The sequence below is a fragment of the Siphateles boraxobius genome, unplaced genomic scaffold (genome assembly GCF_051911475.1).
Source record: "Siphateles boraxobius isolate OS27281-9 unplaced genomic scaffold, OSU_SipBor_1 48, whole genome shotgun sequence".
NCBI classification, from domain to species: Eukaryota; Metazoa; Chordata; class Actinopteri; order Cypriniformes; family Leuciscidae; genus Siphateles; species Siphateles boraxobius.
The window spans coordinates 349595-373348 of NW_027509119.1; the positions used below are offsets into that span (position 1 = coordinate 349595).

Sequence of the window (23754 nt, forward strand, 5' to 3'; positions counted from 1 at the left end):
AACAATAATAAATTGTTACTTTACTTTCATTTGTGTTAATCTGTTTTCTGATGCATTGCCTCATTATTGTGAACACTTAAGTCCACACTAAACCACTTTGGCAAAAAGTGTCTGCTGCAAGGTTAAAACTTTCAAGCATGTTGCTGCTCTTTTCATTCTTCTTTGACTAAATCATGTCTGGACTATTGCAAAGCTTCCCTGGCTTTTAAATTTACTTAAAGGGATACTCCACTTTTTTTGGAAATAGGCTCATTTTACAACTCCCCCAGAGTTAAACTCCCCCTTTTAGCATAGCTTAGCATACATCATTGAAGTGGACAAGACCATTAGCATTTCTAAAAAAAAAATGACCAAAGAGTTTTGATATTTTTCCTATTTAAAACTTGACTCTTCTGTAGTTACATTGTGCACTAAGACCGACGGAAAATGTAAAGTTGCGATTTTCTAGGCTGATATGGCTAGGAACTATACTCTCATTCCTGCGTAATAATCAAGAAACTTCACTGCCGTACCATGAGTGCAGCAGGCGTAATGATATGACGCAGCGCCTGAAAATAGTTCCGTTGTGTTGACGGAAGGTGGCCTGCTGCACTCAACAGTTTAACTCTGGGGGAGTTGTAAAATGAGCCTATTTCCAAAAAAAGTGGAGTATCACTTTAAGTTACCTTTCTTGGAATGTAAGTGCTTTTGCTTTCTGTGACATCACTGATTGTGTGTGTGGCCAGAAGCACAACATGACTGAAAGTTTCAACCTGGAGAGCAAAGATGCAAGAGACTACGAATTGTTTAATGCAATGATAAAAGTTTGCTAAAATTTATATATCGACAATTACAGAGTTTATATGTAAAAATACAATTAAATGTAAAACTAATAATATTTAATTTAAAATTACAAGGAATTATGTTAGATTGTAAGTATGGATATAAACCCTTTATATAATGAGCTTCATATTTAATTACACATTATTATTGTAATTTTACACAACTTTGTATGTAATTTAAGAAAACAGAAACATACTGTATAAATAATACAGTAAATGTCCTGTATAAAAAATAAGCATTACTGTAATTTGTCATTAATGATATAATCCTTAAATTAACAGTCAATTAATTAATTTACAGATATTGTTTGTAATTTTACAGAGTTTTGAATATAATTTTAAATAACAGAAAAATACTCTAAAATTTTTAGAGTTATTTTCTGTAAAATTAGGATTTTTTTTTACAGTGAAGGATTTGATTTTACTTCCTTCATGAGAGTCAGGGCACTGGATTATATGTGTATGTTATTTTTTTCCTTATGTTAGCCTGGTATGCATAATGTACTTGTACGTTTTGGTTGTTATACCCATAATTACACTAGTGCGCATTATGGACTCTCAATTGGTCTGTTGTGGAAATTTTAATATTCATTGATCCCAAACAGGTATCATAAGAGAAAGAACCTATTCAATGTATAAAAGTATATGTGTGTACGTGCTTGTGTGTGACGTTTCAGGAACATATGGGACAGGACCTCTGACCTTAGGGACGGTCAGTTTTGGCCAGTTTATTTCAGTACCAGTTTGTGTCTTTAAGTAGAAACTGAACAGCAGTAAGGACCTTATCTGAGTGGGTGAAAGGTACAGCGGGTGAGGAGGAACCTTGAAAACAGTATAAAGGCTGTCTCATATCTTCCTGTTGTGTGTCACTCTCTTGCACAGCGTAACTTCTGTGTACTAGACTGAACCTATTCTTGCAAGAATAAATACTTATCATTTTATTAATTTGACTCTGAGTGTCTCCTACGCAGTGATGATGTTTAACAGAATTTTTGCCACAACAGGTCCAAATCTCAAGGATCTGTCAACATTTTGGCCTAAATTTCAGGATAAAAATCACAAACAAAGCGGACATCTCATGTTGCAGGGTTTAGGTTTATTGGTACCCTATTATCTAAAATTTGAAAGTTCTTTTGAGGTCATGTCTGCTACACATCAACATACTGTGTTTTAAAACAAGATGTTGTTATTAAGTCACACTAATGGAAGGAAATTACTTTTTACCTTTGTTACGTATTTTAAGAGTACTAGAATTTAATGATAGTTATTCATTTTTTACAGGTGGCGCAGTGACGGTAGTACTTTCATTCGACTGCATGAACCGAAATGTGTTGTGCATTATGAAATATATGGTGGATCTGTTTGAGCTCATACTTTTATGTTTCAGCCAATTATGGTTTACAGTATTATATAATTATAATTCAGTCATAGTCAAGTCATCTTCATTTATATAGCGCTTTTAACAATGTAGATTGTTCCAAAGCGGCTGTACAGTGATAAACGGATCATTTAAATAATAGTTAATAAATAATAGTAAAACCAAACCACTGGCTCTAACATAAGGCTCTAACATTTTTATTGCAATATGATAAATTATGTCTTTATTTACATGTGACTGCCCGCGAATAAATGATATTTTTTATTGCTGTATTTGTCACGGTTTCTGAATTCATTGTCTCCTTCTAGTCTCGTGTTTCTGTTGTTAGATGTGTGGGTGTGCGTGTGTGGGCGGCACCACTCAGATCAGGTGGATTAGTGATCCAGCTGATCGCAATCACCTCCCCAGCTGTTGCCTATCATCTCACCTTTAAATACTCACTGAACTTTCCTTCCTTTGTCAGATTGTTGTTTGATGTCCCTCGTGAGTGATCCTGTTCTTGTCAGCGTCTTGTCTTGTTCCACGGTTCGCCACTATTCTGGATTTATTCATCTCATCATCAAGGCACTTCACTCTGGATTACCGACCATCTTGTCCCTGTGTCACCAGTTTGTTGTGTGTGCTCTGACTGAGTGTTGTTACACCATTAAAGAGTTGTACTTGCATTCTTGCTTCCGCATATTTTATCTTGATAGTATTACTTTAGAAAACTGGCAAATCACATTTCTCCCGGCCATTGGAACATGTCTGTACTGACTGGTTTGGAGGTGCAGCTTTTTAACTTCTTTGCTACTAAACTTTTAATATCTGTAGTGGAGTATTAAGAAAGAATGCAGTGCACAGTTGTCACAAATAACCCACTGAGGGTGAATTGAGTAAACCAAGTGCATGTTTTTAACAAAACTTTAAACAAACAAAGACTTTAATTAAACAAAACAAAAAACAAATCACTGGATGTGAAAGCTATATACTGTTGTATATGGTCTGATTGTATATTGTCTATAATAAACCGGGAGCCCATCTTCAGCTAGGAGGAATTGATTGTGGGATATTCATGCTGATGGTTAGTGGTCTTATATTTGCTATTTGTGTAACAAAACTGTGCTCAGAGTGCTAAGCACCGCATTTGTTAATATAGTTTTGTTTTTGTTAAGAATGCACTCAACATTATGCTCTCAAAGCCATTTGATTTTGCTGCGGTGAGTTTCCATCAATTTATGGTTATTTATAAAGCAAAAAAGGGCTGTGAGAACACATCAACAAAATTAAAAAAACTGAGTTTTTCAATTGCAATCTTTTACCAGTCAATCAGGAACTGGAGGTGCTATCAGTTAACTCAGACATTTCCTCTGACAAGGTATGATATTGATAACTATACTTTTGATTAAAACCTCCATACTGTGCATTTTCAGAAAAAAATAGTAGTGCAAGCCTAAAAATATTCTAATGTTTGTCACTTTACCATAGTCAAGTCCCACAAACAGTCACTAAGGAACAAATACCGCCAGCTGACATGGAAGTCACTCCTCCTGAGTCAGATGTCATGGAGATCTATTGCGTGATTTGTTCATTTATATATTTGGCTTTCCTGTTTCATAAGTGTTTATGAGCAGCACTTCATTAATTACATTATTATTGGAATTATTATATGGCACACAGGCCTCCGCAGTGATGAGGAATATTCAGCTGGCCTGTGAGTGGGTGGAAGAGAGCCAACACTACTTTACTGGAAAGATTGATCTGCCAAAGATCTTAACCCTCTGGGGTCGAGAAACGCGCCGGCGATTTTTTTCACATAGCAGGAAAATAGACTTAAAATACTCTGTCATTTTTGGTCATACACACTTAAGAAATATAAAAAAATAAACTGTTGAAAGTCTATTTTTTTATGTGTGTACTTACAATCGAAATAAAACATTGTGCTTTTGTAAAATAAAGAAAATAAACAGGGTGTGCTTGGGATGAAGATGGATGATGCCCTGTTGGCTATCACAATGCGGGACTTGTTTTTAAACTCCATGCGTTATGAAGGTGAAGCATATGGAGAAGAAATTTGGGCTCCCTTCCTATTCATTTTTCAAAGAGTAGAGGACATGGAAGTGTTCTTGCTGGAAGTACGAGACAGAAGAAAAAGTCTTGTTTACACAACCCTCACTTGTTAATCTTATGAGATCAAGCGATTTCTGTTTTCTTATTTTATATTTTAAGTTCGATAATGTTTTTTGCTACTTTTGCTTACGATAATGATTTGCTGCACTTATCTGTGCTGTGCTGTTATGCAGGTATTATTCTCTTTTAATTTTTTTTATTTTGTAGTTCTGTAAAGCACTTAGGTCAGTCAGTGGCTGTTATAAAATGTGCTGTATAAATGAAATCAACTTGAACTTCAATCTACCAGTGGGAGTACTATGTAAATAAATATTGATTGAGTTTTGTAAAATATTACAATGATATGTGAAGTGTGTACTTCAACGTTATATTCATAAAATGTATTATTTTATCTTATTATACCATTAAAATGTGGGGTGGATGCCTCACTAATCTCAGAGCACATTTGTTATCTTGTTTTTCCTCTAGTGTGGGAAGTCACATGGCTGGTTTTAGAGTACTGGACTGCTTTTATTAAAATAGCTTAATGCATATATAGCCTATCACATGAAGGTTGAGTCTATCCAATATTACAGTAAATATTCCATTTTAATTTACATAATATAAAAAAAAAAAATTACAACTGGCCTGTTGGAGTAGCCTATGCTTTTACATTTACGTACAAAAAGGACAGATTAGGTAACCTAGTCTTATTATTTTTTATTTCATAAATTAATCAGATGATTTAGATTAATTGACACAAATAACACGCGTTACTGCGGTGGACAAAAAATAAACGGGTGCACAGATAGTAAGCTTTCACATTGCCTTTTAAGTCTAGTAATTTACATAATCATATTGCAGACGCTTTTGTCCAAAGCGGCTTTAAAAGTGAGGAAAACAACGAAACTCTTTCATCGTAATAAAGAGAAAATAATACATAGATACAAAGTTTCAACAGTTTTTAGAAACACGCACACATAGTGTGAGCAATGTTCTTATTAAGTGTTTACATGTTTGTCACAGAAACGATAAATAATTGTATAATTTATCATAATCATGACAAATATTAGAGAAAAATACAATATTATGTTTGCCAGCATCTTGCGCATCAAAACAAACTTGTCCTTTCATCACGGGTGAAACTCGCACTAACATTAAAAGGCTTGATAGCGCGTCATGTTCTGTCCACTAGATCCAGCGAGGGTGAGCTAGAGCTCTAGCTCCTCCCATTGGATGCTGCAGCGAAGCCCCGCCCACTAAATTCAGCGAGGGGGAGCTCGAGCTCTAGCTCCTCCCATTTGGCTCTGCATCGAGCACCATCTCAAAAGGGGTTTATTAAGTCCTATTGGGCCGAATTCTGGTTGTAGTTCCACCAGAGTTCCACTGGGGGCGATCGAAATGAATGGGAGTCTATGGAGCTAGACGGCTAAATTTGTCTCTTTCACCCGATTGCCGTTGAGAAATCTCAGATTTGATTGTAGGTTTTGCAAGTTCAACATGGGTTATAGGTCCAAAGTTGAATGAACGAGCATTTATGACCTTTCGATTTCTTACAGGTTGAGTTGTTGTTGCCCATTATATGCTAGCATTATGCTAATGAACGCTGATTGGTCAGTGAAGGACTGATTAAGTCCAGAGATACCGCTTGATGGCATCGTGGCATCCGAAGCGGACCAGAATGTGTGTGTGTATTTTCGGCGTGGTCTTTTAAAACAACAAAACAAAAACTCTTCTAGCACGTGTATTTACCTGTGTCAGCGGTGTTGTCGATGCCTCGAGAGAAAAGAAAGTGCAGAGTGCGAAAGCACCAAAGTGACTGAAGGATTGCCGTAAAGCAGTATCTCTGGCCGTATGATGTGTATGACGTCATTGACATATTAAAAGACTTTTTAAAGCAAATAAGTGACTCTAAAAAATCTAACACCCAGCAATGAGTAATTTCTTAGCATCTCCTTTCGAATACAACATTCAAATTACTAGACAAATAATTATATCCTGAGAAAAGTGGATTTTTAGGGGTATATCTCCTTAGACCTCCATTCATTCTGCACTCGTCCTGTGAGCGCCCTCATATGGAGGCAGAGTGGAACTGCAACCAGTTCAGAAGCCGGAAGTTTACTGAGAGTGACACTTCTCCCCTCATTAGATATTCTCTGATGAAACCCCATAGATATATACATCTATGCTGAAATACAAAACGGATGCACAAGTGTTTATACAAAATTAAAGGTTACACAGAATTTACAACTTATAAATAAATATGATTTTAAAAACACAAACAAACCAAAAAAGAGCTTAAAAATGAGAAAACGACTCGTTAATGTATGGAACAAATTTTATAGGTTTTACTTTTAACTATTTATTGACTTTGATTTTTTTAATTTCATTATTATATGCTCTGTACTGTAGCACTTTGAGATTGCTGTAATATATAGTGCACAATTATTATTATTATCTACAAACACAAGAAAAAGGTTTGTCAAAAACAAAACAAAAAACATTATTGCAAACAATTTGAAATCATTACCTTCAGTCTTCCTACCTAGCATAACATTTAAAAGTATTTGTTTGCATTAACTTAATGATTACCAATGATCACAGAGCTGATTGGCCACACAAAGCTGAAACTAATTATATATATATATATATTTTTTTTTTTTACACATTTGATTGCCTTTTATGGGTACACAAAAAGCAACATTACATACAATTCACAATTTAAAAAAAAAAGTAAACTTTAAAAGGATGCATGAAAGGAGTTTTTATGTGCAGTTGCTACTGTTAACAAGAATTCATTACACAGAATTGATAAATAATAAATAATACTTTTAACTTATCTACTAACTAACATTTTGAAACACTGTTAATTACCCTGTACCTGTAATTACCCCCTCCCTTACACACACACACACACACACACACACACACACACACACACACACACACACACACACACACACACACACACACACACACACCATACAAACTTGTGCCATTTTAAGCTTGATGCGAGTAATTCATTGCCACAGACTCTGACAATTTGTGGCGTACCCTGACAACCCTTTCCCCTCTTCTCCTGTATGTCTACTGTAGTCATGCTCTGAACCAGAAGGTCTTTTTCTGGGGCGTCCAGCTGTCAAACGCCGCCTCGAACCAGTCTTGGTTGATCTTCGGGCCACCGCTGTTGGCTGACAGCTGTTAGATTTTGCTGTATTTGGCCGAGCAGTAGTTTGGGTGGCTCGCCAATGTATTAGATTTCTCCAAAAAATAAAATAAGTAAGCTTGACCAGAGTTCTTGTGGGGAGAAGAACTTATTGAAGGTAGTAGAGTAGCACAGTTCTTCAGCAGCGATGTTCGCACGACACCCTTCAACAATCTTAACCCAAAGTTCTGTTATTGAGACATAACTTTATACATGAAGACATAGCCTATGGGCTACAAACAATAGAAACCTGTTAGGACATCCCACAGTAGATCGATCTAACTTGCTAATCCACTCTGAGCAATGCTGATTCTTTATTTTTTTCCTTAGATATTTTGTGGTTTAGATTTATATTATATAAGTTTTAGGTATGTTTTGCTGTTATTTGAGGTATATGTGGTAGTGTTGTTGTTAGTCTTCCCTTGTGTGTCAAAATTGGTTTGATCAGCCAATATATAAGTCCCTTTTGTTTCTTTTGTTGAAGGTCAGTTGTATTTTTGAGTCTCTTATGTTCAGAGCTTTAGTTACTGTCTGTTCATTTTGACCTCTTTTACGGGCCCAAAACTTTATTTTTATTTTGTTGTACCAATTTTTGGGAAATAGAAATCCTTACTTTTGAACTTCCCTTGTGACTCCTCATGCTTAACCGCTTGGTCCCTCACAGCCTCAGAGTAGAGTCGTATGGATTACGTTAATGAAGGATAGATGCGCTTTTTGGAGCTTCAAAAACTCGGACACTATTCAATGCCATTATAAAGCTGGGAAGAGTCAGGATATATTTTATAACTCCGGTTGTGTTCGGTTGAAAGAAGATACATCTAGAATGGCTTTAGGAGGAGTAAATATTTTGGGATAATTTTCATTTTTGGTTGAACTGTTCCTTTAACTCTTCTAAGCTTCATGAACTCGCCTCTCTCTGAGTGACTGTGTATACAGGGTTGGTTAGTGTATGAGGAGTAGATGAGCTGGGGGAGACCGGTCCAGCTGGTGCATGTCTACTGTTCATTACATACACATACAAAATGAATATATATATTGCAAGATAATTTCTGGTCATCATTGGAAACAAGAAACAAGAAACATTTATTTTTTTGAAAAACAAAACAGCACCAACCCTCCCTTTATACTGACCATAATCTTGAGCAGTGAAATTGTACTGACCATCAGTATTGCAGGTTTCTTGCCTTGGAGGCACGTCTATAAAAAGTGTATACTAATGTCACACTGCTGACTAGCTGTTTTGTTTAGAACTAATCATGTATAACGAAGGTATTATGTCCTACTTGGGCATACATCCTACTATGTCCTACTTTGGCAAGAGAAGCTGAGGCTGTGAAGAAGATGAACCAGACATTGTCTTTAAATACCTTCTTTAGATATTTGAACACATGTCTGACATGATTCTGCAAAGAAATAATTACCTTTTGTTATTTTCAGCAGCTCAGCCCTCATTTCAGCTGTTGTGTGGAGAAAGTTGATGGAGGTGATGTTGTAATGTTGCTGCTGGTGTTTGCTGGTGTCCCACTTTGGCCAACTGGACATGTGAGAGATCCAACTACATTTCCACAGTATAGCTGTGTCCTGATGTGGAGGATTTCACCTCAAACTTCTTCTTTCCAACCTAACAGTGACATGAAGACATGAGATTCAGACATATTTATAAAAAGATCTGAGAATTCTATAATGATTCATATTTAAAAATTATTCTTCACCTGAGAAAGATCAGACGCTTTAATGTTACTTTCTGTATCAGTGACTCTTGAGCGCTGGAGCGCCTCCCGATGGCCAAGTGCAGCGACCGTCACTCGTGCCTCATGGTACATCTCCAGTCGGGGATGAAGAGCTGGAATAATTGAGGGAGGCTGAATGCTTTTGTTCTTTGGAGTATTTTGTCTTTCAAAACACACATTGCTTCTCCACATAGTTGTGTGTTTGGTCGCCACGTGTTGGCAAGTCTCTCCTGTAGCTGAGAGCCAAACTCTCACATCGATTGTAAAGAACCCGTAGATCGGTCAGGAACTTCTTGTATCTGTAGCGAGTTAAGACAGATAATAAATTCAAAACAGGCTTCTGGAGGGTGAACATATCAGAAGTACCTCTACCTGTCTACTATTGTCTCTAGCTGTTGGTCAAAGGGTTTTCCAGGGCTTGCTGGTACAGCAACTCAACTATACTGATCTCACAGGTGTAAAGCATGTCTTCTACTGTGCTGAACAGTGTCCGCCGCTCCTTCATCTCAATGTTGTGTTCTCTGTTCCACAACCGCCTCCACACAGCTCGCAAAAGATGAGGCTTCAGGAAAGCCCTGGGCTATAGCTCCCTTTTCTGCCTTCGAGTCTTCTGTCAGAAACACACACGGCCTGCCTCACCTCGCCCTCCAAAGCCATCCTTCGTCAACGAGGACTTCAGCAGCTCCAATCCCGCACTAACTGTCCTCTCGTCCTCTGACTGGGTCATCACTCTCCCGAGAGGAAGACCACCAGCACAAGTGTGTGTGAGAAGCAGAAACACCCTGCAGTTCTCCCGCTCCATGTTACTAGATGAACCCAGAAAACACATTTCTCCACTATTGGAAACGCTGTGTGTTCGTTTCATTAAAGCTAGGGTATACGATTTCGAAGATTGTTCATTATTAATATCCTCGTTTAGATCCTGGTTATGGTTATATAGTACAATCCTAACAATATGAATAGAAAAAAGAATGAAAAAAAATCCATTCACTCTATTGGCTGTACAGCCGCAAAAAAGTTGACCAATGTAAGCTGTCCGGCCGGACAGCTTACATTGGTCAACTGCTCTCATCCAATTACCAGCTCCACTTGAAACTCCGCCTGGCGCTCGCGTCTCCACCCAACCGCACCCGCCCCCCTCCTGCGACATGAAATTGCGCGTGTAAGCAGCTGACAGTCTATGGTAGCTAGCTAAGTAGCATATCAGCAATGGATAAAAAAAAAAGACAGCAGCAAGCGTCCCCTGCTTGCTTCTACAGTAAAGTTAGGACGATAGAGAAAGTCATTAGAGGAACGAGCAGAGATAAAAAAAAAATGTGAAGAACGCCGAACTTTGAGTAGGATAAATATAGGGTTCACCATTGACCGTTGGAGGAAGCTTCAAGGAGATCTGGGACTGAAGACCGACGCTGACACGGCTGACTTTTTGTTGAGCAGGTAAACATTTATTTATACTTTTATGGTGTGACGTGTTACATAAATAGCTTTTTATCAGTTTGACAACTTGCTCATGCTGCCGGTCGGCATTGGAATGTTAGCCGTTTAGCATCACCTATCACGGGTCAAAGTAATTATATTTCTTGAAGTCCTTGACACAGCGTACATCTCAGTTCCGATGTTTACTACCGGTGATCACAGCTTGACTGAGTGATGTTGTTCAATTCGTTTCCCGGTGGGAGGGATCAGGTAGCACAGAGGGCAGGGGTGTGTGTGTGGAGGGGCGTGATGAGTTTTTTAAAAATTCAGGCTTTCTCGACCGATTTTCAAAATCGTATACCATAGCTTTAATGGGGAAGAAATGGCTACTAGTGTTGTTCCTGCTGAGGACATGTTATTAAGCTTGGCACGGCTGTCATCACACGCTGCATTGCATGATTCTCCCTGTCTTTCCAAAGCTTATAGCGTTCCCTCCACACTTTAGTCTCCAAACTCCTGCTTATTCTCCTTCTGGTACAGTCTGCACATTAAATTGATTGTTTTACTACACAAGTCTGTCAAAGCTACTGATTTGAAGACCACGTACATTTTCACATCCCTGTAGCAAAACTGAAGGTCTGGGCAAAGGGCTCGGTTATCTGAGGCATATACATATGTGTCGCCATCCTCAGCCAACAGGACACTTTCCAGAACTGCCAGAGCTGATGTGGGGTTGGGGTTTCAATTGCCTTGACCCCCACATCTCTGTGCCTCAGTGCGTCCGCAACAAAGATGTTATGATTATGTACATTGTACAAGCGCACAGAAGCTGGGTAGGTGGGTATATGGGGATCATTGCTCCTGAAAAAATAAATAAAAAATCTTACAAAGTAACTGTCATATTGTAACGAAAGACGGGAAGCAAATGCAAGTAAACAGAATATTTATTGTAAATGATGATGAAGCAGTACAGGCTGATGTAGAACGGGTGACACAGGGACTTCGGTGATCAGGATCCGATGGTGAAGAGATGATGGTGCGGTGACGGTGAAACAGCAGACGAAACCCAGTGACGAAGACGAAGAACAGGAACTGGAACACAAGGCAGGAACTGGACACCGGAACACCAACACGAACGACATCAAACAACGATCTGACAAGGATGATAGAACAGCGGTAAGTATAAGTAGGGTGGTGAGATTGACTGCAGCTGGTGAAGTGAATGAGGATCAGCTGAAGTGGATCAGGTGATGTCATACACTCACGCCCACTACACACGTGCATTCAAACCACAACATAAACACGAGACGAGAAGGAACAGAGAATGTGTCTACCGTGACAGTACCCCTCCTCCTAAGAACGCCTCCTGGCGTTCCCAGACTCCTTACCCTGTCGATTGTAATCATCGATGAGGGAGTGATCCAGTATGTCTCTAGCAGGCACCCAACTTCTCTCCTCCGGACCGTAACCCTCCCAGTCCACCAAGTACTGAAATCCGCGTCCTCTCCGCCTGGAGTTCAGTATACGATTAACCGAATACGTGGTCTCCCCATCTACGAGTCGCGGTGGGGGAGGAACCGGGACAGGCGGATTAATATGAGAATGAAACACGGGTTTAATCTTAGATACATGGAAGGCGGGATGGATCCTCCTGTACGCGGGAGGCAATTTGAGGCGGACTGCCACCGGGCTGATGATCTTGGTGACAGTAAATGGGCCAATAAATTTGGGAGCAAGTTTGTTAGATATGGAGCGAAGAGGAATGTTCTTGGTTGAAAGCCACACTTTTTGACCAACGACGTATACGGGAGGCTTCGACCTGTGGCGATCGGCCTTAACCTTAGTGCGCGCCCCCACCTGGAGTAGAGTCTCACGGGCTCTAGTCCAGGTGCGGTGACACCTCTGAACAAAGGCGTGAGCGGAGGGGACCGCTACCTCGGATTCCAGACTGGGAAAAATTGGTGGCTGGTAACCTACACTACACTCAAACGGAGATAGGCCCGTAGCCGACACTGGTAACGTGTTGTGGGCGTACTCCACCATGGAGAGTTGTTGACTCCAAGAGGAAGGATTCTTGGAAACCAAACATCGCAACACTCTCTCCAAATCCTGGTTGGCTCTCTCGGTTTGACCATTGCTCTGGGGATGAAACCCTGAGGACAAACTAACAGTCGCCCCCAGTAATCTGCAAAACTCTCGCCAAAATTTGGACACGAACTGGGGTCCCCTGTCGGACACCACGTCAAACGGAAGGCCATGTAAACGAAAAACGTGATCTACGACTGTAACTGCTGTCTCCTTAGCTGAGGGTAATTTGGGTAAGGGAACAAAATGGGCTGCCTTCGAGAATCGGTCCACTACAGTCAAAACGACTGTGTTCCCCTGAGAGGGCGGGAGGGCGGTAATAAAATCTAGCGCGATGTGGGACCAGGGTCTCGAAGGAACCGACAGCGGCTGAAGTAACCCATCTGGAGGTCGATTGGAAGTCTTACCAGTGGAACAAACCGAGCAAGCCAAAACAAAATCGTGAATGTCGCGAGCCATAAGTGGCCACCAGAATCGTTGCTTGACTAAAAAGCTAGTACGATTGACTCCTGGATGGCAAGCCACGTTGGAGTTATGACCCCACTGAATAACGTCGGACCGTAATCCCTCCGGCACAAACAATCGGTTCGGTGGGCAACCGGGCGGAGGCGTTACCCCTTCTAAGGCCTTCTTGACCTTCGATTCGACCTCCCATGTGAGTGTGGAAAACGAATAGAGTTTCAGGCAAAATACACTCGGGAGTAGACGGGCGTTCGGAAAAATCAAATATGCGGGATAATGAATCGGGTTTGACGTTCTTGGAACCCGGACGGTATGAAAGAGTAAAATCGAAGCGACCGAAAAATAATGCCCACCGAGCCTGCCTGGAGTTCAATCTTTTGGCGGTTCTGATGTATTCTAGGTTCTTGTGATCAGTCCAGACAATAAAAGGTACCCCCGACCCTTCTAACCAGTGGCGCCATTCCTCCAACGCTAAATTAACTGCCAACAACTCTCTGTTACCAATGTCGTAATTGCGTTCGGCTGGAGATAAACGATGAGACAAAAACGCGCAGGGATGCATCCTGTCGTCTGTGGAAGAGCGTTGGGACAACACTGCGCCTACTCCCACCTCTGATGCGTCGACCTCCACCACGAACTGACGTGAAGAATCAGGGGCGACAAGGATGGGGGCTGAAACAAAGCGGCCCTTCAGTTTGGAGAACACAGCTTCGGCTGTGTCTGACCACCTGAACGTAGTTCTGGGGGAGGTCAAGGCAGTCAGAGGTGCGACTAGTTGGCTGAAATTGCGAATAAAACGCCGGTAGAAATTGGCGAATCCCAGAAACCTCTGCAGGGCCTTGCGGGAATCTGGGCTTGGCCAATCTACCACAGCCTTGATCTTCTCAGGGTCCATCCGCACTCCCTCAGACGAGACGATGTACCCTAGAAACGGGACCGACTGTGCATGGAAATCGCATTTCTCCGCCTTGACAAAAAGCCCATTCTCTAGCAACCTCTGAAGCACTCGTCTGACGTGTTGCACGTGTTCCTGGAGAGAAGAAGAAAAAATCAATATGTCATCCAGGTAGACATATATGAACTGATCGATCATATCTCGCAACACGTCGTTGACCAGTGCCTGGAAAACTGCTGGGGAGTTGGACAGCCCGAAAGGCATGACCAAATATTCAAAGTGCCCCCTGGGGGTGTTAAACGCAGTTTTCCATTCATCCCCCTCCCTGATGCGAACCAAATGATAAGCGTTACGTAAATCCAATTTTGTGAAGATGGACGCTCCCTGCAACCTCTCGAAGGCTGAAGACATCAACGGCAAAGGATAAGTATTCTTTATCGTGATGTTATTCAGCCCTCGGTAATCAATACAAGGTCGCAGAGAACCGTCCTTCTTCCCCACAAAAAAGAATCCCACCCCCGCTGGAGAAGAGGAAGGGCGAATGAACTTGGTTGCTAGAGAATCAGAAATATATTTCTCCATAGCCTCCCTTTCTGGAATAGAAAGTGAATATAACTTGCCTTTAGACGGAGACTTACCTGGCAGTAAATCTATAGCACAGTCATCGGGACGATGCGGAGGGAGAGAAGCAGCACGAGACTTACTGAACACCTCCTTCAGGTCCAGGTACTCCGCGGGCACGTTAGACAGATCCCCTGCTTCCTCCTGAAACACAGAAACAGGCACAGACGAACAGGCAGACACGAGACAAGACTTATGACATTCCTTGCTCCACTCCAGTACTGATCTATGGTGCCAGTCCACTCGGGGGTTGTGTCGGATGAGCCAGGGATGTCCGAGGACGACGGGTGCAAGGGGTGAGTCCATGATGAAGAATGAAATAGTCTCAGAATGGTTGCCGGAAGTGGTGAGGGTAATGTCTTCAGTGCAAAGGGAAATGGTGGGGAGTTCTTGTCCGTTGAGTGCGTGAACGGCAATTCTGTGAGTGAGGGGTCTGAGGGGAATCTGAATCTTCTGTGCAAAACTGTGGTCCATAAAATTACCTTCAGCCCCAGAGTCCAGAAGTGCATGGCAGTCGTGCTGTTGGACTGACCACCTTAGTCCTACCGGAAGGAGTGTGGAGGTAGATGTAGTCGATGATGAGGTCTTCCTAGCGGAGATCCCACCCGATAGTAGCCTCAGTTTTACTATCGAGCTTGGCCTTTTACCGGACAGTTGTATGCGTAATGTCCCGCTCCTCCACAATACAGGCAAAGGCCCTGGGATCTCCGCCTCTCCCTCTCCTCCCGGGAAAGCCGAGCTCGACCCACCTGCATGGGCTCGGGATCGTAGACGGGGCTGACCACATCCCTACCGCTGGATCGTGGAGGGTCGGTCCCTGCGAAGGTACGGGTGGACGGGACTCGGCGCTCGACCCTAGACAGCCGAGCGTCCACCCGCAGAGCCAAGTCGACCAACCCGTTGAGAGTGGTGGGTAGATCCAGGGCGTAGATCTCCCTCTGGACGTGGTCAGCCAGCCCATGCAGGAACATATCCCACTGCGCCTCCTCGTTCCAGCCGCACTCCACCGCCAGGGTCCGAAATTCAATAGAGTAGTCGGAAACCGATCTCTCTCCCTGTTGCAGTTCCGCCAGTCTTCGGGCTGCCTCTCTCCCAGAGACAGCCCTGTCAAAAACTTTCCTCATCTCGGCGGCGAGGGTCTGGAACGAGGCGCAGCATGGGTGTTGGTTCTCCCACACCGCCGTTCCCCAAAGCGCAGCCTTCCCAGTCAGCAGGGTGAGGACGAACGCCACCTTCGCCTGTTCCGTGTCGAACGTGCGGGGCTGTAAAGCGAAATGCATAGTACAACGGGTCAAAAACGCTCTGCAAAAGGTGGGCTCACCGGCATAATGTTCTGGCACTGGAAGACGGGGCTCTGACTGGGAGGGTCTTTCTGGTGGTGTGGGAGGAACGGTCGGTGTGGGCGGCGCAGTGGGACCCTGTAGGCGTTGGATCTGCTGGGTGAGCTCGGACACCTGTGTCACCAAGGCCTGTAATGCGCGGCCCTTGTCGCCGATCTCTCGCTGCTGCGAATCCATCCTCCTGATGCTATGGTGAATGAATTCTTCCATCGATCTCTGCGATGCACTCGCTGCTTCCCTTTCCAGGTCAGATCGTTCTGTCATATTGTAACGAAAGACGGGAAGCAAATGCAAGTAAACAGAATATTTATTCTAAATGATGATGAAGCAGTACAGGCTGATGTAGAACGGGTGACACAGGGACTTCGGTGATCAGGATCCGATGGTGAAGAGATGATGGTGCGGTGACGGTGAAACAGCAGACGAAACCCAGTGACGAAGACGAAGAACAGGAACTGGAACACAAGGCAGGAACTGGACACCGGAACACCAACACGAACGACATCAAACAACGATCTGACAAGGATGATAGAACAGCGGTAAGTATAAGTAGGGTGGTGAGATTGACTGCAGCTGGTGAAGTGAATGAGGATCAGCTGAAGTGGATCAGGTGATGTCATACACTCACGCCCACTACACACGTGCATTCAAACCACAACATAAACACGAGACGAGAAGGAACAGAGAATGTGTCTACCGTGACAGTAACTGACAAAAGCAAAACAATGTTTTAATTTCGTTTTCACTTTGCTAACCCACCGGCTAGATCCTCCCCTTTTGTCTACAGTCTTTACCAGAGTGCAAACCATTTTAGCCTCACAGCAAGTATTTTTTGGGAGCCGTCTATGATTAGCTGTGCCTGATCGGACACAAACATGGTGTTGGCACCTATAATGAGCCTATGGATAGATATAGACAGAATATGAATGTTTAAATATACAGACCTATGCAAAAGTCTTAGGCATGTTAGATTGTCATTTAGATATTTATTTGCATTAGTTTGCCAATAGGAAATATTAGTTTACATTTCCAAATTTTCATTTTGCCCTTAACTGTAATAATCCACTAAGATTTCTGTATGCACAAGGAGTCCAATAACAGACAGGATCTGCTCTGAGAAAATGCTGTAAATTGAGAATGTTTTCAAAAATATTGTCATAACTTTTACAATAAGGTTTCATTTGTTAACATTAGTTATTGTATTAATAACTAACATGAACTAACCATGAGCAATACAATATATTTGGTACTGTATTGTTAATATTAGTTAATACAAATCCATCTGTTCATTGTTTGTTCATGTTACTTTACAGTGCATTAACTAATTAAGTGCGTTAACAAATACAATATTTGATTTTAATAATGTATTAGTGAATGTTAAAAATGAACATTAACAAAGATTAATAATGCTGCAAAAGAAATGTTCATTACTAGTTCATTTTAACCAGTGTAGTTAACCAATGTTAACTAATGAAACATTATTGTAAAATGTGTTTTTATTTATTATTGTTTTAGATTGTATTATTTAGATTTGCAGGTAGGTATCTCATTGATGACATTGAAGATTTTCCCACAGGATTTAATCTATCTCAGCTTTTTTAGTCTCCATCTAACCCCAGACGAACACAATTATGGTGAGATCGGATCAATAACACGTGTACCGCTCTTAGTCACAACACGAAGGCTGAGGTTCTTTTAACTGATGTTTAATGCTCTCTGGACTCAGACATCAACATCAACACCGTAGAACTAAAAGGATGAATATACAACAAAAACATGTCATACTGTCAGTTACATGGAAAACACATGACTTTAAACTCGTACATAAACAGAAAATACATACCACTTTTGCCTGCTTGTGAGCTAAGAGAGGGGGTTACATCTTGAAGCTTCTTGATTGCATGACTTATGATCATAAAAATAAATACTTTAAACTTTGCAATGATTACATCGTTTTATATGATCAGCAGAATTGTAAAACTCCGACCGCAGCTCTGACTCATTGTTGCGTGGCAAGAACAGGAAGTGACATACAAAGACACGATGGGAACAAAATAAAATGTACCAAAAAAACTCTTAGAAAGAATAATTATTGCTCAAATATACAACAGTTGAGTATATAAATCACAACAAGCATTATAAAATAGTTGAAATATAAAAATGTACAGATTAAACTGATTAAAAGTTGCTGAAAAAATGAGTGTTGAAGTACACAAGCGCCATCTAGTGGAAATAAACATTGTAGACACCCAAAGCTTTGTGATAGCAAACACAACACGTCCAATTGGTTTTGTCACTGCAACTCTCCAGCTCACTCCTGATGACTCTCCAAGCTTTTTCACCCATTCCTTCATTTCGCAAACTTCTGTCAGTGCGATTCTGGACGACGTCTCAAAGCTTGTGTGGTCCAGGTGTGATTGGCCTTTTGGAGTGCAGAAATTATAGCTGCAGAAATGATAATTGTACCCGGGGGGTAACCATTTCTGTAGACTAAAAAGAAATGTTAGCCACTGCTATTTAAAGCTGGGAGAGATTTTGTCAATAAGCATATTAACTGAGATGGTCCCAACATTTCGACACATCACATGAAATGTGATCCGCATGAAAGACCCACGACTGGCAGATCAACGTGCGACAACATCTCTCTCCGAAACGCTAGGAAATTAAATTAGATTGAATGGAGTATTTTAACTGTGACAAGAGGATTGACACGGTGACAGGAACATGCGACAGATCTGTCCGTTAAAGATGACGAAGTAGTACGTCCCAAAGCTTGCCTACTCTTTTTCCTCACACTCAAAAGTATGTACTTTTTATTCACAAAAAGAGTACATACTTTCAGTGCGTAGTATAACTAGGTGAATGCGGATTTATGAATGAACGGCTCGTTTTAAAATCTTCCCGGTCTACTGACATTTGTTAAGACATCTGCTCTAAACATTACAATCCACATGAGAACTTTCGTTAACTTTACAATAAGTAAATCCTCTTCACCATCTAATTACTCTGTTATGTCTAAGTCCTGGTCATCATGAACACCAGACAGTTCTCAATTCTCAAAGGTTTATTCTAACCCAGCAATACAACAGTGCCAGGCATTTACATGATTTGGCACCAGCCGGGTCCTCAGCCAGGAATCCAGACCCGCCTGAGCATCCCTGGCTCAACCCTCCCGTCCCTTCCTGGTCTCTGCTAAGGACTTTATGGACGGTCATGCTGGTTCTGTTTTGGCTCCCTCCCCTCTTGGTTTCTGTGTTCTGATCTGCTTTTCTTGTCTGTTGTTGTTTTTCGGTCGTGTATTTTCATGTTCCTGTATTGTTTTTGGTGTCCCTCTTTAGGGACGACAGGTGGCGTCAGGGTTCTGTCACTTCTGTCTGGTTTATATATTGGTTTAGTGACAGAGCTGTGACACTCCCGGTTCGTCATGTGTTTGTTTAGTCTGGTCTGTTGTGAGCACATGGCTTGTCATGTATTTCCTTGTGCCATGTGCTCTCCTGATCTCATTTATCTCATGATCTTGTTATATCATTATTGATTATTTTCCCCTTGCCTCGTTACCCTCTTATGTTTGTTTCCCTATTTAGTCTCCCTGTGTTTGCAGTACTGTGCTGCTTCGTTGTCCATGTTCCTTCTGTTTCCTGATCCTGCCTGTTATCGTTCTCATTTCCCCCCATGAGGGAGTTTTGTTTGTAGTTTGTGTTTGTTTGTTACTTAATAAATATTTACCCATTGTTTCTGCACTTGAGTCCTCGCACCTTAATCTACCCATTCCGTGACAATAACAAACACAAATACTTCTCTTGAACACACACAAGATAAAGGAAACTCTACAGCGAGCTGTTGACAGATTATAGAACTAGAATATCGTCCTTCTTCTGGGCGGACCAAAACTAAACTGTCAATCACATCGTCATCAAATCAGAAAACAATTATGGAAAATACTGGCCCTTCTCAACACAGTCCAAGTTGTGGAGACACTGATTATTGTAGTATTGAAACGCATTGATTATATGAGAAACATAAATCATTAATGACTGGGACTTTTACTCTCCTGAGACTCAAAGGGAGAGAAGGATTGCAACACCACAACCTGGTAATGAAACACAGTCGATGCAACAGGAGAGAGTGAAGTGTCTAAACTTGTTTAATCATTGAAATCAACAACAACACCTTCACTCTACACTAGTGTTGCACAATATACCGTTACTAGACAGATATAAAGATAGCCTGCTTTTACAAATTGTAAGGTTCCACATTTTATTATAACAGTACTTTAAGAATATTTAAAGTTTTTTCTTTGAAAAAAAAGTCTTCATGTCTTAGAATAGCTTGAATGTAGAGATTTCAAACGAGACTGTCTTTGGTTAACTGCAGTTTTAAGGAGAAAATACTCAGCAATGCTGTCGACTTATGAATTTACACATGGTTTGTCTTAAAGCATATTAAAAACACCCCACAGACATATAAACAACATTTACAGACTTTAAATACTGCTAGTGTTAATTACACCGATACCGAAGCCTGCCTGAATATTATAAAGCACTGTTTATTTTATGTGTATCTTTCTTATCCTCACAGTTAAAAAGGTTCCAATTCGAATATATTTAATAAAGAAAAAAACTCAGATAATTCACAAAGCATGTCTAATAACAGACAATGAGGAAACACTGGAACTATACAATGATAACCAACTCAAACACAACAGTTGTGATGATTAAATTAGTATCCATGGTAACAAACTAGTGGCGGGAAAAGGCAACAGGAAAGAATGACAAGAAAAACTAAAAGTCCATGAAATATGAAAACTAAACTGGCAGTTCATGAAATGTATATTGTCATATTGATCATAATTTGCATCTGCACATTTTAAAGATAAAATTATTTTAAATAGCCTATATTTTAAGATAAAATATAACACACAAAAAAATATAAAATTACATAAAAATATTAAATTACTTGTATCTGTCAGGAGCCAATCAAACACAACATCCTTAACCACACAACGATCACTCTCCCCAGAAAACTGATCACCTGCACCTGTTCACAATCAGTAAGCCTCATCAACCCCTGCATAAAAACACTCACCACAACCTCAGTCATTGTCAAGCCTCCAACAGGAACAGACCATCTCCCGTTGTCTCCCGAAGTCTCTGATATTTCCAGTGCCAGCCAAGTAACGTATACTCACCTGTGAATTACTAACCTCTGCCTGTCTGGATCCTTGTTCTCCGAAATTCTGTCTGGATCCTTGTTCTTCGAAATCCTGTCTGGATCCTTGTTCTCCGAAATCCTGTCTGGATCCTTGTTCTTCGAAATCCTGTCTGTATCCTTGTTCTCCGAAATCCTTTCTGGATCCTTGTTCTCCGAAATCCTGTCTGGTTCCTTGTTCTTCGAAATCCTGGGTTGGTAAACGCTCCTTCCGTGTTCCAGAGCTTCATGGACGAGGTACTCCGAGACTTCCTGGGAAAGTTTGTGTTGGTATATTTCGATGATATTCTTGTGAGAAGTTGTGCCTCCACTACCGGGGTAGGTGGGATTCTGTCACAATGCTCTGACCTATCCTCCAAGACCATACCTTGCGCGTTCTTTTCTAAGAAGTTATCTACAGCAGAACTCAACTACGACATTGGAAATCGGGAGCTTTTGGCTGTGAAACTTGCCTTAGAGGAATGGAGGCATTGGTTGGAGGGGGAAAAACATCCATTCTTAGTACTTGCCGATCACAAGAACCTCCAGTACTTGAGAGCTGCTAAAAGACTCAATCCACGTCAGGCCCGATGGGCACTATTCTTCACCCGTTTCCATTTCAGAATCTCCTACCGCCCAGGCTCCAAGAATACTAGAGCAGATGCTCTCTCTCGCATCCATGCCCCAGAAACTCCGATGGAGGAACCTGAACCCATTCTGCCCGAGAAGTTGTTCGTCAACCCCATCCAGTGGGAAATCAACAAGCAGTTATTGGAATTGTCACGACAACAGCCCAGAATCCCAGGATGTCCCCCCAGGAAGATTTACGTACCTGAGGATTTCTGCAACTCTCTCATTGCATCAGCTCACTCCTCTGTAGGCACAGGTCATCCCGGAATAAGCAAAACTTCATCAACTCTCCAACTCAAGTATTGGTGGCCCAACATGCAGCAGGACATCACAACATTCACACAGGGTTGTATTCCCTGCGCCATGTCCAAAGTTCCCAGGAATCTCCCTGCAGGTAAACTAGTACCACTTCCTGTCCCACATAGACCCTGGTCCCACATTGGGGTGGATTTCGTCACGGATCTTCCCACATCTGACGGCAACACATGTATCCTCGTGGCCATCCATCGGTTCTCCAAGGCATGCAGACTTATTCCCCTGAAGGGTCTCCCTACGGCTTTTGTCACTGCTGAACTTCTGATGGAACATGTTTTTCGAAACTTCGGTATCCCAGAGGACATCGTGTCCGACAGAGGACCCCTATTCATCTCCCGAGTTTGGCGAACATTCTTCAATCTTATGAACATGACTGTAAGCTTATCATCAGGGTATCATCCACAAACAAATGGCCAAACCGAACGAAAGATCCAAGATGTAGGACGATTCCTGCGTACCTTCTGCCACTCCAACCAGAACATCTAATTTGGGCAGAGTACGCACAAAACTCCCTCAGACAGTCATCCACGCAATTAACTCCTTTCCAGTGTGTGCTGGGTTATCAACCCCCATTGTTTCCATGGTCCGGCGAACCATCAGAAGTCACAGCAGTAAACAAGTGGTTTCAAGAGAGCGAAGAAGTGTGGAACCAAACCCATCATCACCTTCAGCAAGCGGTGAACCGCCAACGACATTTCGCTGATGCTCGTCGCCGTCAAACCCCTGAGTACCAACCCGGACAGTTAGTCTGGCTCTCCAGAAGAGACATCCGTCTACGCCAACCTTGCCGAAAACTCAACCCCAAATACATCGGACCATTCCCCATCGTAAGACAAGTCAACCCAGTCACCTATCAACTTCGTCTACCCCCAGAACATCGGATCCATCCCACGTTTCACGTCTCCCTCCTGAAACCTCATCACCCACCTGTACCCAACTCAGCCACAGAACCGGTTCCTGAAGATAACCCCCTGATACCGCCTATTGAACCAGAGCCCATTTATTTGATAAAGGAGATATTGGACTCCTGACGTCGAGGTGGTCAGCTCGAGTATCTGATAGATTGGGAGGGGTATGGACCAGAGGAAAGATGTTGGATACCCCGGAACGACGTCCTTGATCCCAATCTGCTCCTCGAATTTCACGCTCAACATCCTGACAAACCTGCACCATGGCCCAGAGGTAGACCACCACGGCGTCGGGGTCCAAGGTCCGCTGGCGCGGACTCTGGAGGGGGGGGGGGGGGGGTAATGTCAGGAGCCAATCAAACACAACATCCTTCACCACACAACGATCACTCTCCCCAGAATACTGATCACCTGCACCTGTTCACAATCAGTAAGCCTCATCAACCCCTGCATAAAAACACTCACCACAACCTCAGTCATTGTCAAGCCTCCAACAGGAACAGACCATCTCCCGTTGTCTCCCGAAGTCTCTGATATTTCCAGTTCCAGCCAAGTAACGTATACTCACCTGTGAATTACTAACCTCTGCATTCCTGTTCCACTGTCTTCAGAAATCCTGTCTGGATCCTTGTTCTTCGAAATCCTGTCTGGATCCTTGTTCTCAGAAATCCTG

General features: G+C 42.0%; 2 long non-coding RNA genes across 2 annotated transcripts; both read right to left on the minus strand.

Annotated features, from left to right (window-relative positions):
* Positions 1–7036: 7036 nt before the first annotated feature.
* Positions 7037–9518, minus strand: LOC143710615 (uncharacterized). Its single transcript, XR_013194607.1, has 2 exons — positions 9205–9518; positions 7037–9113 (listed from the first exon to the last, which is right to left on the minus strand). It is a non-coding gene; the product is annotated as an uncharacterized LOC143710615 (long non-coding RNA).
* Positions 9519–11564: 2046 nt separating this feature from the next.
* Positions 11565–14919, minus strand: LOC143710616 (uncharacterized). The gene is made up of 2 exons (XR_013194608.1): positions 14785–14919; positions 11565–11791 (listed from the first exon to the last, which is right to left on the minus strand). It is a non-coding gene; the product is annotated as an uncharacterized LOC143710616 (long non-coding RNA).
* Between the last annotated feature and the right edge of the window lie 8835 nt (positions 14920–23754).